This window comes from Diadema setosum, chromosome 3 (assembly GCF_964275005.1).
Source record: "Diadema setosum chromosome 3, eeDiaSeto1, whole genome shotgun sequence".
Taxonomy (NCBI): Eukaryota; Metazoa; Echinodermata; class Echinoidea; order Diadematoida; family Diadematidae; genus Diadema; species Diadema setosum.
The window spans coordinates 23,787,237-23,803,565 of NC_092687.1; positions in this window are offsets into that span (position 1 = coordinate 23,787,237).

The window sequence follows — 16,329 nt, forward strand, 5'->3', positions numbered from 1 at the left end:
TTTGATTTATCAACCTAAGATAAAGAAAGCTAACGAAACAATTTGAATCTCAAACGATCTGAGCGTCTGCAAAGCGATTAGATGCATGTGCCCCCTCTCCTGCCCCGAGCCCAGGGTGTTAACGGGCATCAAGGGTTAAGGAAACCTAGGTTCCATTAGAGATAAGAACAACATCAGACTTGGGAATTAGTTGCTACGTGGTATTAATGTTAACCGTTGGGCACAAAAACTGATAGACCTATTTGGTATGGGGTGACTGAGGGGACGATGCATCCCCAAGTTGTGTACCATTATCGTCTCATTCTTCTTTTGAGTATAGGTTCATCATTTTGTTATTGTGAGTCATGACTCAATGATTCGTTAGGTATGCAGTATTCGTGGGTAAAACATAAGGGATATCGGTTATTATACCCTCATTCTTCATCATCGATGGACCGTAAATTTAAACAAGAAGGAAAGAAATATCGACACTTACAGTAACGACATGGGAATTGTGTTTATTAGACTTAAAATATCCGTCTCCTATACGCCAACATTGAAATGCGGTTTTGAATGACGTTCAATAGAAATCTATGGGATGCATAAGTTTAACATGTCTTCGTTGAACATATTATATTTTTTCGCAATGACCTATGTTAATTCGATAAAACGATAATGTCATGGTGTATATTAGAAGTCTCACTTAGACCCGCACAGATGATACATTTCCACGATAACAAAACTAACTATTTGTTAGAATTTAAATAACTATTTGCTAATGACTAAGAATAATTGGAATGCTATAATAAATTATCAAAATATCAGTGTTGATCTTTAAGAAGGAGAGGGTGATATTCTTCAGTTCTGGACCCAAAACTTGCTTTTTTTTTTCTCTTCATATTTTTGTTCACTTCCAATTGGATGTAATGTGAGGCGATGACGTGGAAATCCATTTCAGTTGCGTTTGTAACTGTGACGAATACCTGTACTTGGTATTGAAGAACGTGTTAATCATATGGAAATATCCAGGACTCCACTGAACATTCGGTGACATCGGCTTTAAAATGCAATTGTTCCTTTCTTAAATCTTTAATGTAAAGGACGGAGGCTTGTTTTTCGCTAACGACCCAAAATCAAAATGTCATTAGTATCTTGGCCTAGCCAGTCTCATGGGAGCAGCATGTGTCACTACATGAGCAGTCCCTCACTAGATTGTTGATGAGAAATAAACCTGAAGATGGTGGAGAAAATAAACTTCCTCATACGCAGCCATTTAAACATAATAATACAAGCAAGCATTGGCATTCATTTTTTGCGATATTGAATGTTGTTGAGTAATTGAATGCTGTCTTGCGTGCAGCATCGGCTCTCTAAAGCACATCCTCAATTATCCCCTGTTCCATTTCCCTTGTTCAGCGTGTAGGCATTCTCTCATTTTCTTTCCTTCCTTCCTTTCCCCCCCCCCATCTATTCTGTCAAGTTGTGTCATGTTGTTGTGTTTCTCCCGTTTTGTTCCGTCCTGTCGTATATCAGATTCGCGATAAGTGTTTGTAAATAGGTAATTCATAAGTTTTTTGATTGGTTCACAATATACAGGCTTGCTTTTTAGTGGACCTCTCAATTCTTTTTTTTTTTCAACTGAAGCATAACTTTGTTTATCGGTATCATTTATCTTTTGCAAAGTCGAATGTGTATGTTTATGATGTAATTCACGATTTATTTTGTGTTATGTTTGTTAGAAAAAGAAGAATGAAAATAAATTAAGTGAAATAAAAAAAGATCCCCATAAAAGGACCCTTTAACTTAGCTGTTGAGGTCTCGCGATTTTTTGTTAGTTTTGTTTTTACTCTTGCATACAGAATATCAGTAGCCTTGAGCATCCTTGGCATCGACTTTGTTATCATATTATTGGAAATGATATAACCCTAATGATATGTTTGATGCTTCCTGTTCATGAGCAGAACATATAGCATAATGAACACCTCATTGATAGTGCCATTATAGTTACGAGCAACACTATGCTGCTGCGAATTCCAAACAAAACCCTGAGACACATAAAAAAAAAAACAAATCATGTCACTAATCCTAAAACGGACCGGCAAAACTTTAGCAAGCAACACTGAATCAAATCGAAATTCGAGTGTTACTTATTCTTTTTTAGAGAAAGTCTAGAGCTGCTTGTGTGTTCATTTTATTTCATAATTATGACAGTAGCATGAACTGGTTTTGACCAAGAGGTGTGCGTCATACAGGGCCACCCCTAAACAAAAACCCACACACAAACAAACAAACATACAATATGTATATATACCTCACGAAAACACAAACAAATTACAAAGAAACAAACATACAAACATACATCGCACAAACTATGCATAAATACCACTTTCCTATTTTGTGACATTTTGACTTGAAACCTCATGACATCACATTACCCAGTATAGACACACTCTGTCAGTATCGGTGTCAATAACCACCGGCTTCCCGTCATACCTCACTAGTGTCCTTCCGGTTCATAATTGGTGTTGGAAAGGAGAAGGTTTGTTCCCGGTTACCGCATGCTATTCTCTCCCTTTCTTTCGCTCCCCTCTCTCCTCCTCCGCCTCCTCCTCCTTCTTCTCCTTGTCTCTCTCTCCCTCTCTCTTCCCACACTCTCTTGTCACCTCTTCTCTCTCCTGTAGGCACTAACATTCGTCCAGTAGTGTGTATTTAAATATCCATTCAAATGCTTCACAAAGAGCAGCCATTATTTCAAGAACAAAAGTCAAAATATAACGCTAGTTTAATGCTATCGAACTATCATGATGGTATTCATGTTAAAATGTTTTTACCTTATGATAAATTCTGTAATCCAAACAACATGTAATTTTACATTTATTACAAAAGAGTTGATATACCCACACGGCGGGGAAATACTCAGGTCGTGATATAATCCTTAAAGGGGAAGGCTAGTAACTGATCAGTGTGAATCAGTGGAAATGCTGGGAGATGATTGTTCCAATCCTTATGGGATTCATTCAAGAGTTCATTGTATATCTATTGTTGAGTGAAAATGATATGCTTCAGAATGGTCTCGTATTGAAGTAATGTGCAGTTTAATGCTTCCAGGTTAGCGTCCCTGGTCAGTGACGGAGCATTAATCTGCACATTACTTGAATATGAGACCGTTCTGAAGCAAATCATTTTTACACAACAATAGATATATGCAATGAACTCTTGAATGAATCCATAAGGATTGGAACAATCATCCCCCAGCATTTCCACTGATTCCCACTGATCAGTTACTAGCCTTCCCCTTTAAACTGTGATTATTTGATACGAAGCTGTGAGAAGATCATTGGGGTGATAGGTAAACTTGATTACCGTCCGAGAAACAGACAACATAATGGCACATCAGTTTGCCTCAGGAAATCTTCATATACAATTGTATATATCTTAACTTGATATTCGCTATCCAGTTATACATGACAGACTGTACCGTTTACAGTATTTCTAATTAGCTAACTATTTCAGCATGATCATTCTTAAAGAAAAATCACATGTTGCTCTTTTTATATCTGATGACAATTGGCCCCACAATAGACGAGAATATTCACGAGAACACGCAACTTTGAACGGTGAATTCCAAAAGCATCAATACTAGATCAATGATCAATTCAACGCAGAGATGGACCTAGGACAGTACTTATCTTGTGTTTTCGTTGGAGTTGGGTTTATATTTTTTTTTTCATTTGTTCTCTTCTGCATCAGTTTCAAAATAAGTGCTGACCAGTAAAATTGGATAAGAATGTCAACATTTAATAAGTCATAAACAAACAAAGAATACAGTGTACAAAAATATATACAAAACCTTGTTTAATAAGATGAATGGAATCTTGATCGATGCGGAGGGGGAGACTGCCGTAAGCAACTGCTTGAAGCGATAGTAGTCCCCAAATTACAGACTTACGGGAATAGAGGAGTCAGAAAATAAATGTCGTCATGATAGTATGTCAAGTTGTACGTGTAAAAAAAAAAGTTGAGTTCATTCCGTCTCTTAAGACGCTGCCAAATGGTTGTGAACAACACCCACTAGACCAACGGATTGGGGTCCGCTTCGAAGGGAAGCGAGAAAAAGTGCCTTTCCTGTAAAGCACATTATCATACATGATTTATCCACCTATATGATTCATCCACCTACATGAAATGATACATGATTTTATCCACCTAAAGCATTAGAACAATAATATCATGGTTTTCTATCGAATAATATCAATATAATTGTTCTCTATCGAATGTACATTTCGCTGAAATTAAAAGTGTACAGCACGGTTTGAAGTGACCAGAAATCCTTAAATCATAGTATGTTTCATCCAAGTTGGTGTTCTTCTTTTTCTTTCTTTCTTCTTCTTCTTCTTCTTCTTTTTCTGCTACTACTACTACTACTACTACTACTACTACTACTACTACTACTACAACTACTTTTACTACTACTACTTTTACTACTACTACTACTACTACTACTACTACTACTACTACTACTACTTCTTCTTTTTCTTCTTCTTCTTCTTCTTCTTCTTCTTCTTCTTCTTCTTCTTCTTCTCTCCTCCTCCTCCTCCTCCTCCTCCTCCTCCTCGACCTCCTTCTTCTTCGTCGTTTTTCATGAGGTACAGTCCACCTGAGGTGTATCAAGGTGCTTGTAACTCACTGCTAACTAAATATCTCTTCGATCGTTCATACTTCTCCTTTAATGATGACGTTGCTTGTCAATTGGTCACACCCAATGCAGGCCTCTCACTTGTAATTACATCGCGAACCCCTTGAAAAACGTATAGCGGAGACTCTACAAAGACATGAAACAATCAATACGAGAAGGTGGGTTGTCATTTCGATACGTTGAAATGAATTTGGGTATAACTCACTTCGAACAGTTCGTGTCTCTTTGTACAATCAATTTGATTTGATGTGTTATGAATAGAGAGTCTGGTACTTAAACGATATTATTCTATTTGGGTTAATTTAAGAACACAGAACAGTAGTTTGTACTTTGATTATTTCTATACGAAGAGGAGCTACAGTTTAGGGTCAGGGCGTCATCGTTTTATTTAACAGGTTCATTACTGTTTCTCGCTTTTTTGTCTAGTTTTATTTTCTTTCATCTTGTTTAGTGTTTTGCTCTTCTGACTTCTGTTTTTCTACTCTGGCCCAGACGCAACAAAACTCGAACAGGTTTTACACGAGATGAAGGGAAAAGGAAATATGGGATGACTTCAGGGATATTCTGTGACTAGAATGGGATTTAAAGAGAGAGCGAGCGATAAGAGAAGTTATGAATGAATTAAGAACAGGCTGGCTGCTAGGAAACCATCATCCGTAACTCCCAGCGTTTGCCTCGGGGAAACGATGAGTTGAGGAAAGTTGTTTAGCTCCACCCTGTCTTCCCTCGTCTTCTTTAATCGTCCAAGTCAATTTTAGATGAAGCTGGCAGGGTATGATGTTAATAGCTCTCTATCCCATCTCACAACTGATCACGCTTCGCAAAGGGCGCGCGTCCGCTGCAGTGCGTCTTGGAGCTTTTGACTGTCCGGTGGATACTGAAATCCTACGTTCAATAGCTGTTCGGGACGGACACATCTGTGTATAGACACTCTTTCCCCCCACCAACCACGATCAGTCTAGGGTAGCTAACTCTCGCCCCTGTATACAATTTTCAGTAATGTCCCAGGATGCCTTTGACGCACTTATCGTGCTTTGACGACCAAACTATGATCTCTCCGTGTTTCATGCTTGCTCGTACTGCGCCGAGCTCTAACAACGATTGTCAACGTTGTGTTTAGAGGCAGCATTGTTCTCACTCTCACCCTCTCCGAACAAGGGGAGTTCCCCTAGCTAAATAAGGCATCCGCCCATTTTTTTAAAGCTGCTTCGTGATTGGTCGTAGTGATCACAGCATGAGAGATGGAAGTCTGTCTGATCTTTAAACAGGTGGAATCTGGTCCGACGATGAAGACCCGGTGAGAACCTCGAGGGATGAAGCTAACTTTTCGAATTCTCGCTTAATTTGTACGATGACCAGACGATTTCGGACGGACAACATGGCGGCTCCATTTCGCTGGCAGCTCTTGGCTCAGCTTGTGGTTAATGTAAGTTTTGCGCGATGTGATTTTAAGGGTATCATCTAGATCTAATTCATTCGCTCTTTCTCGTGTGTCCGTCAGCATGTCTGTATCTGTTAAAACATTTTTCTTTTCTCAATCCTTCTCTCTCCCCTCACCTCTATCAGTCTGTCTATATGTCTGTCCGTCTGTCTGTCTGTATGCTTATCTCTTCACATCTTGTCATGTTGTCTATGTGATGTTTTTATGAGTATAGGCCTCCAACGTATTCAATATATTTACCAATAACCTAATACATGTACTGATTTCGCATTCTACTGTGTATCATTAAGGACGTTACGTTTGGGTTGAGATATTTCACATTACTCAAGGAAGCATGTAAAGGAGACCTCCGGGTGATTTTTAGACTTTTACATTTGAACAACTACATGTATAAATCAGTTATACTGAGTGCAGAGTTTGAGAATCTATAGTGATTGGGATGAGGAATGAGAATGTTTTCAAAATAAGGCAATGAACAAGGATGATGACATGGCAGCCTCACCATAAGAATGCATGAGTTGGGGCTCAAGGAAGCAGAACAAAAGGAGAAGGCATGAAAAGATTCTACACAGGTGAACAGGTGAACAAGCGGTATGTAATGGATTTACACTGCTACATTTCTGAAATTGTGAGGCTCCTATGTCAACAACACTGTTTAATGTAATTTGTTTAAGATTTTTCAGAGTATTGGTTTCTCTGCTCAGGGACCACAGTAAATTCCAGAAATCTATACGTGGAGCTGTCGATTTATGTACTACATAATGTGAAATTATGAAAACCGTCTAGACTGCCCCTTAATAATCATATGCTTGTGACTAGATGCAAGCAATCAACTGGACCGACGGCCTGCAGTCATCTCAGAAGAGTATCAAATATATGTGCGTGTCATTATCTTTGCTATTTGCTTCAAATCGCAAAAAAAAAAAAAAAAAAAATATATATATATATATATATATATATATATATATATATATATACACCATACAGTATATTACTTACTTGTGATATGGATGTGTCATGACGTATATACAGACAACATTTGACATAAACCAAACATAATTATAGACACCTGTTGGTTAATCCTGCGTAGTAATTTACCAGCCACATTCATATCTCGCCTTTTATTTGCTGTCAATTTTTCTTCTAAATTTATACATTACAATTTTCGTCAAAACAAGACCACACAATCCAAGGGCTTTTTTTTTTTTTGGTAGTAATTGTGATGCATGATGCATACACGGCGGATATAATACTGTCACTAAATTACTTACCAGTCTGCGGTCACATTGGCATATATTCGTTTATTGAATGTCAAACGGCGGAAGTATACACGATGAGTAGTAAAACTGGGCCACTATTACTCATATTAACGAGGAAACTCTCTACACGGACGGTATACTGTGGGGAAATAACATTAGGACTACGATTTGCGATGCAAAGTGTCCATACAATTTCCGCTTTGTTTGATGGCCTGAATGTGTCAACAGAATGCATTATTTTGCATCGTGTGCAGTAGGTTGTACACAGTGGTCTCCACATGACTGGGCATTATTTTTGATAATACAGTATTCCTGATGATATATAAACGAATTTCAGTAATCATTTCGTGCGACAGTAACTCTGTAAAATATTTGAAGGGGTACCGTACTGACTTGTTGCTGAATAAAATGTGCTTTCACCAATCACAATACCAATGCAGATATCGTATAAAGAGGCGAATACTGTATTTCATGATTTGCGCGAGATCGCATGGGGGGGGGGGGAGGGGTGGTTCTGATAAAAACACACAGATGGTTATCGTGTCAAAACGTACAGGTGTTGTTATGGCGACCAATTTGCTGGTCAGACTACCTCCATCCTTACAGCACAGGATCCTTATGGAAGATATCTCTGTTTTCCACAGAAAATGAATAGCATGAAATATTCTCATCTTTACATGACTCATCCAAACAAATTGATAGAAATCCTCACGTCCAAGAAGTCAAAAAAACCTTGAAGTCTGCTGTTCTACATTGACATGCAGACTCGTTATCTCGTGCGCAGGTAGATACAGCACGGGTCGCATCGCAAGAGAGCGACAGTTCTGCATTGGACGGAGGTATTTTCAGAAATTTGCCATACTCAGCTACTCACATTCACTTCATAGTTTTACGTCTAGGTACCAGTGCCACACATAACTATTTTGAACGTTTTGCGAAATTTCATATGCACTTCAAAAAAAAAAATACACAAATCAAAGCAGGGATCGAGGCGGAAACAAACAAACAAACAAAACAAAACTAAGAACCACATTTTCCGGGAGTTTTTGTATAGATTTAATAATCAAACAAGACTTATTACATTGTATGCGTCCAAGCATCAACGGCAGATTCATTCATTCATTCATTCATTCATTCATTCATTCATTCATTTTGCATTCATTTTCCTATTTCAACAGAAACATATCAATATTTTACAGAAATTGAATACAAAAATTGCATTACAATACGTAATAAAAGATAAGTTTACATAATATTTTAAGTATACGGAAATGCTGGAAATGGGGAGGAGTGGCAAAAAAGCAGAGCTTGTAGGGTGCATTGCCCCCACACAAATCATGTGATTGAGAAACTGTTAGAAAACGGTTGATAGAAAACGTACCGCAAATTTGATGAAAACTCCTAGGGGACCTTTCTGTCTCTACCACGCTCTATAAATTGGAAGATATCATAATCTCTCTTTAAAGAACATATCGTACTGTGAATGGCCTATTTTCTTGTCTTGATTTCTTTATCATTTTCTATTTTCCTTCATACTTCTTCTTCCTCTCTCACATCTCTCACCCCTTCTCTCAACTCATTTCTTCTCTTCTCATTTTGCCATTTTGCAATTCCATATCCATACCGCATTGCTCTTATTTTCTTACTCTTCTTTTCCCCTCCCTTCGAGATACTGTCACCCCTGTCAGTATTGGTTTACCCCAAAGGATTATGCCCTGGGTTCAGCTGGTAATCCCGTCTTCTCCAAAGTAAATCCTTGACACATCTTGCTCGATATTTTTTTGTGTTTTATTTCAAATATGATTTTCCAGACAGCAGACAACCGGCCAGATCTGCTTTCACTTAGACCGAATCTCAGCTCAAATTTTTGGCGCAATCCATCGACCCGGATGTACAAGTTATGTTTTTGGATCAAATGGACATCTATCATTTCATATCTAACAGTGTTTCATTTTCAATTTTAGCACCCTAGACGAAAATAACCTAGGGGCATTGATTAAGTGCATCTGGGCGGATTAATTATTATGATGTCTTGGTAAGTGGGAAAAGTGTTCCCCGATCTGTGTAATTCAATTATCATTCCATGTAAGCAGTTTTGAAATACATTTTTCATTGACGATGATTACAATGGTCACCATCGCCAAGTAGGTCTTCAGTCATTCAATCATTGATTTACAGTCCTTTTGTTTCTGTAGTCTTGGCTACCACTGAGACTTGCCATGGATGTGACTTTCGCACAGTCGTGGGCGTTATTAATTTTGATTACGGTATGTCTTACTTACTTTGTCTTAAATTTAGTTTTTCCTTACCCCTATAATAAGACGACTAAAAGAGGAAATCCACCCAAAAATACTTTAAAAAGAAAGAAAAGAAAAGCTGATAAGAAATAAAGAATATATGACATTTTGAAATTTCACATTTTTTGAAAGCATTTTTTATCAAGTCCTCATGAATATCCAAATAAACGAGTGGATGACGCCATACACTCACCATATTTTTCATGCATGTTAGGCCTATATATGAAGTTAGGGAAAATGTTATTTTATACAAAAAAAAAGTTATTTTTAGGAAATACAAATGAAAGCATGACCTCATACCGAGATATATCACAGTTAATGTTTGTTCTTCTATATTTTGGGTGTTTTTAAGCCAAGTTTTATATTTATACAGTTGATATTTTTGTGTCATTTCTGTAAATGAAATGAATGAACATTTGTGAGAGGATGGCAGCGTCAACATTTTCATTTGAATATTCATAGGGACTGGTCAAGAAATATTTTCCGAAAAAGTGAGAAATTTCACAGTGTCATATCTTTTCCGATTGATTTTATTTGTGTATCTTTCTGTATCATAGGGCATTTTTTTTTTTTTTTTGGGCGGGGGGATGAATTTCCTCTTTAAATGGTTGTCATAAGTTATCACGCAATCACAATATTGACGTGGGTTCTGTAAATGCAGTCTTCAAGCCGATCAAAATCACCACAGCTGTAACGAGTGTTTTGCATGTAGAGGTCCACCACTGTCTATTCGACCAACACACATCGATCACACCCTCTGTGGAGGGGTAAATCAATTCCACACCAAATGATTCTATGGTGGAGTTGAAGACGAGAGGTGACGGTCAGATCCCACTTCCCATACTAGTACTTTTTAAAGAAATTCTCTCCTCCAAACGACCAATCATTTGTGTGTGCGATGTGTGTGTATGTGTGTGTGTACGTGTGCATATTTATTTTTCTTATCTTCCCTTCTTTTCATAAATGCAGGTGCTGTACAAGAAACTTTCTTTGTTGCTATTTTTTTATTGTCGCGTTTGTTAAGGTTGATATACCTCACGACAACTACTATACACACAGAAACAACAACGAAAAAAATGAAAGCGAGCTAAAAAAAAAAAACACACAAAGACATGAAAGATTTAACGTTCGCTTATACGTAATCGTATACAGATTTGTAAGGTTAGCTGAACTGAGCGACATGACAAGGAATGTAGAAACAAGATCTCTGCGATATGTCACGTTCTGCACCAAAGAAAGAAAGGTAATAGTATAGAAAAGGGGCCAGACGTTTCCTTTACCGTGTCTCCACTGCTGTTCCTGACAACCCAGCTGTATCATCACTCTGTTTGCACGTTTTGCAGGAGGGCATTTACTGTTGATAACTTTTCATTTGACCACAACACTTAATTACCACAAACAAATGGCATAGTATGGTACATGGTAACGAAGAATCAATAAGGACGCTCTTTAAAAACGGTCATCTTGAGGTACACACTTTACAGTCTCCGCTTTAGAGGCGTATGCTGTTTGGACATCTTATAATCACACCATGTTTCTTTTTTTTTATCTGTCTTTATAGTTACATAATCTTTTCAGGGAGTATTAGTTATTGAATAAGACGCTTAGAGAGAAGCTGACTGATTAAACGTTTCTATCCTTCTTATGGTGTATTTATTATGTGTTCTTTCACGTCTCTGCCGAAGCGTCACTTAATATAAACAGTTTAATACATTTTTTTTTCAATAATACAGTTATTATTATTACTGTCATATAGTTATTATCATTCTAATTATTATTATTATTATTAATATTGTTGTTGTTGTTATTATTATTATTATTATTATTATTATTATTATTATTATTATTATTATTATCATTATCATTATCATTATTTTAATCATCATCATCATCATCATTACTGTCACTGTAATTTCTTGCTGACAATGCGGATCTGTGAATTTTTTTTCCTATTTGTAGTTTGTTTGTTGTTGGTTTTTTGAGAGCTGCTTCACTCGTATAAGTGTGGGTGTCCTGTTTGAACTGAAAGCTTATCAAGCGAACCCACGGAGTGTCACAGTGTCGCGGTGATGGAGAGATATCCTAGTCCGCTGGGTTTCAAAAGGCGCCTAAAGTCGGGAATGTGATCTTCACTGCACGGAGGTTGACAGGGTAAATACGACGGAATATTCTGAATTACCGAATATCTCTGACTGTTGGATTGACAAATACATTTTTTCCCATTTCAAACCCGACAAGAGGAGAGTGATGTGCGCTTGTGAGAGAACAAAAAAAAAAAAAAAGGAAGAAAGAGAGAGGGAGAGGAGGAGTGAAAAAATAACGACATGTGGAGAGAAGAATTACGGGGAAAAAGAAATGAAAGGAGTGAAATTGACTCGCTTTAGTCAGAATAAGAATCAGATAATTGTGCTTGGGTGTGTGTTATTTTTGGGAGGAAAGAATGTTTTCCTTCGAAAGACGTCCGAATTTAGGAAATTGAATTATGTCACGGCACCAGTTTGATGAAGAACATTGAAACTTCAAATTTCCAGCATTTTCAGCATTTCTTATATTTCATATCAAAAAAGAAATAAAAGGAATGTTTCATTCTGTTCTAAAACAGTTATACTCTGAACTGCAAAACGAGAACCCCCATACTCTGAAAAAAATACCTATATAGTCAGATATGACTAGAAACTGCTGACTATGGATTAAAGGGTCCCAGGCAATGCCAGAGGCAATTACTCTTTTGTAGTCATTTTCAACTGGAAAAAAAAAAACAAAACAAAAACTGGTCACTGATTTTCACTAGAAATCTAGTAAATGCCTAAGTCTAGATATTCTGGTCATTTTGACTGTGTGGGATACGGATAAATGAAAGTTTTGACCATCATCACAACAACGTTAGTTTTTTTTTATCTCTCTGATATTCTCCCCTGATTAGGTACATACTCTTCAGAGTATGCATTTTTTTTTTCTCTTTGAAGGAAACGTTTTTGAAACATACCAATGTTTCTGACCTGCTAGGACTTGACATGGAATGCAACAAAATATAACAAAGTTAGAGAATGACACATTTACAAACATGGTAGGAACGCTGCCGACTTTCATAGTAACACAATAATGTACCACATCACAAAATCTGGATAACGCCTGACTTTAGCCCTTTTGGAAATGATCTGCGACTAGGATCATGGTAGTAACCGACTCGAAAAACCGAGCTTTGTGGTGGTCATACAGGAGTAAAAATAAAATCGCTGTTTTTTAATACGCAAGAAAGTCATTCTCACCACGTAGAATTAGGGATATCAGTTTTGGTGGCATCCAGTGCTTGTAGGCGTCCGTGAGATGGCACTATGACTGAAGGAGAAATCATCTGAAGGGGAGAGAACTTCTCTCCTTTTTCTTGTCTCACTTCCCTGCACTTGAACATAGAAGATAAAATTGACGAGAACTATACATTTCTACTGTCCCTGGAGAAATGAATCCAATGGGACCTGGAAACGGGGTTCCATGTCGATGACATTTGTAGGACTGATGACTCTCACTTTTCCAGCCAATTATCCTTTCCTTTTTGAGTTTCTGTCTTTACTCTTTCCTTGTCCCATGAATATGGAGTAGAAGTCAATTGCTGCGGGGGATATTGAATTTCGCTGCGCCCCAGAATTCACGATCACGTCCGAATAGGCTTCTGGCAGCGAACCCTGGTTGACCTGCATCTAAACTCCGGCAGGGCGTGAAGTCCTATATGTACATGTACGAAGTAGGACGAGACCGCCGCCCTAAAAGCAGAAATGACCATCATCAACATAAGTACACTCACGAACACGCAAAAGTGCGATGGTTATTGATCTTATCTTTATTACCATTATTATTACTAGTAGTAGTATTAATAGAATTAGTATCATCATTATCATCATAATAGCTACTATTGTTATGATTATTTCGTGATTATGACGATGACAATACAATGTTGATGATAACAATGCTGATGACAGTGTGTTGGTGGTGGTGGTCATTATTTTTTTTTTGTATATTATTATCATGTAGATTAGGTTCGAGTATTTCCCTCTTACATTCATCCTTAGAGGTTTGTTTCTCTCCTGCAAGAGACTGGTATATAAATGGCTATCACCTCTTTAATGACTATAAAAAAAAAAAAAAAACCGCACAAATCACAGCAGGGCTCCTCTGATGAGGCAGTGTCATTCGATTGATGACACCTCTCGATGGAGTAGCCCATACACTACTATACATTTGTGCATCACTGCTATATTTTAAGTGGGCGCCTTAAAATGATTAAATGGCAAAATTTTCTCATCAGTGTGTGCCTAACAGTCAGTCATGCATCATGCATTGCATAAACTTGCCTAAAAATGGCCCAATAATATGATGACACAGCTATATTACATAGTCAGCCCATCAGTTTGCAGACACTTTAAGACTAATGGTATGATGTTTTTGATACTAATAGTGGTAATGGTAATAATTGTGATATTGACAATGTACATACTATACAGATAATTCGTGTTATTGATAATCTTAATATTACTATCAACTTTATTCAACTTTATTCAACTTTATTTTCATTTCCATTAAATAAACAGGAGAAATTATATTCAATGCATAAACAATCGTATCATCGTAATCACTTTTGGCATTATCACTGAAAAAAGAACCCCGTATGATTATTTTAGAAACTATATCACATACATTTTATTTCTTCATATCATGACAATGTTTTTCACACACATTTTTAGTACCAGTGCATGCCTTCATTTTCATTGCGCTTGGGAGGCGAAATCATTTTGTCATTCTTTTTAATGAAAAATAAATTTCTAAATTTGCAAGCGCATGCAAAGAAATCTGGCAACATACGGATTGTTATCAGCGTCCACCTGAATGCAAACAGTACCTGAATGTGAGTCTATATATTCTTTGCAGCGAACACTCATTGGAATCATTTGAATTGAATTGAAAACACAAGAAAAACCTGCATTGCACGGATATTAGACTTTGATTTCCATTTTACTACCCGATTACTGCGATTTTTTATGTTCGAAATGAATGCAACCATATTCCACAATCAAAGTTGCGATGTATAGATAATCGAATCATAAACGAATTCATATGGTCGGTCCCCCACCCCCTCCCCCGCCACAGCTGCCGCGTAATATGATACGCATCCCGCTAAGATGCAATAGACATGATAGAGAAAATTCATGTCCGGAAACCTCAAACGCTGCCACTAATTTTCATCTTCATATCACACTCCATTGGCTATGCCGTCGCCTTGAATTCCCGTGATGAAATTCCCTGGATGTTGTTGATATGTTTCGTATGTTGTCTTTGAATAAAAACCCTCGTATGCCGGCGAAGATGCGCGTGCCAGCCACGCGATTGTCGATACGTCTTTCAACGCGAGCTGTCGTCCAGGGGACTAGTGACGGAAACGAGTCCTTCTTGCCTCGCTCGCTCGGTCCGTGGGGAACGCACCTTATTAAAACGTCGCTGAGAAAAGTGCGATGTGGCGAGCAGGCAGATGGAGTTCGCTTCAAATTAGGCGTTCCTTCCATATTTTTTTTGCGTATTTCGGACTACGACTGCGCCAATGTTTGTTTTTACATGGATATTCTATTGCAAGATTTGTCTCAACGTGTCAATCCCAGTCAATACATCCATCACTTTATTTAAATCCGTATTCGTTTCTTTTGTCATAAAATAGTATACTTGATAGGAGCCCAATACAAGGCTCATGCTGTCCCCTGTGTTGACCCTTAGAAAAGGGTCAACACATTATATTGAATATAACCTATGTTTTGTATCTCTTTATTGTGCATGGCCCCTTGGTGGAGTAGTTTTTTCTTTTTTAACTGAAAGAGCTACCCTGTTGAAATAAAACGGAAATAATAATAATAATAATAATAATAATAATAATAACGCAGGTATATGCAGTTGGCATATTATTATTTGCTAGCGAAGCTATATTAGGTATACCTCCCCCGAGTCTATACGATATCGTCACAGGGAAGACTGCTAAAATAGCAAGGGGTCATGCTTATTATCTCCTTCAGAATATTCGCCCATATCAAGCGGCACCTAAGATGAAGCCATCCACCCACCACTAAATGAGCTAACTATTACGGAAGAAGGGGAGAGAGGAAAAGTTCGCACTTCGAACCCTCATGAAACTTTCATGCAAATCATTAGGACGTTGAGGCGCTCGGAGGCGCTTCGCAAGGAGTTAAACTAATTGCCAATGACCCACAGCTGTATTGTCACACATGCATCTCCCCCCCCCCCCCAAACATCTTTTTCTCCCGTGGACATTTCTCCTTTGTCTACTTCACCATTGCCCCTGGTCGTCTTGTCATCTATATCTTCTTCTTTTTTTTTCTATCTTTTCTTATCACAGTCCAATTTGTTTCTTTTTTTCTCTCGAAGATTACATTTTGAGTTCTTTATATTATATCCATGATATTTTTCTTCTTTTTCCCCCTTGTTTTGTTGCTGTTGTTGTCATTGTTGTTGTTGTGTGTGTGCGTGCAGGTGTTATTGTTTGACTTTTTTTTTTTTGTCTGGGGACCTACCCCACAAGCATATCTGCTTTTCTGTGGGTTCCCCCGCACATAATCTTCATTATCCAATATGAATACAACGTACTCTAGACTGATGTAG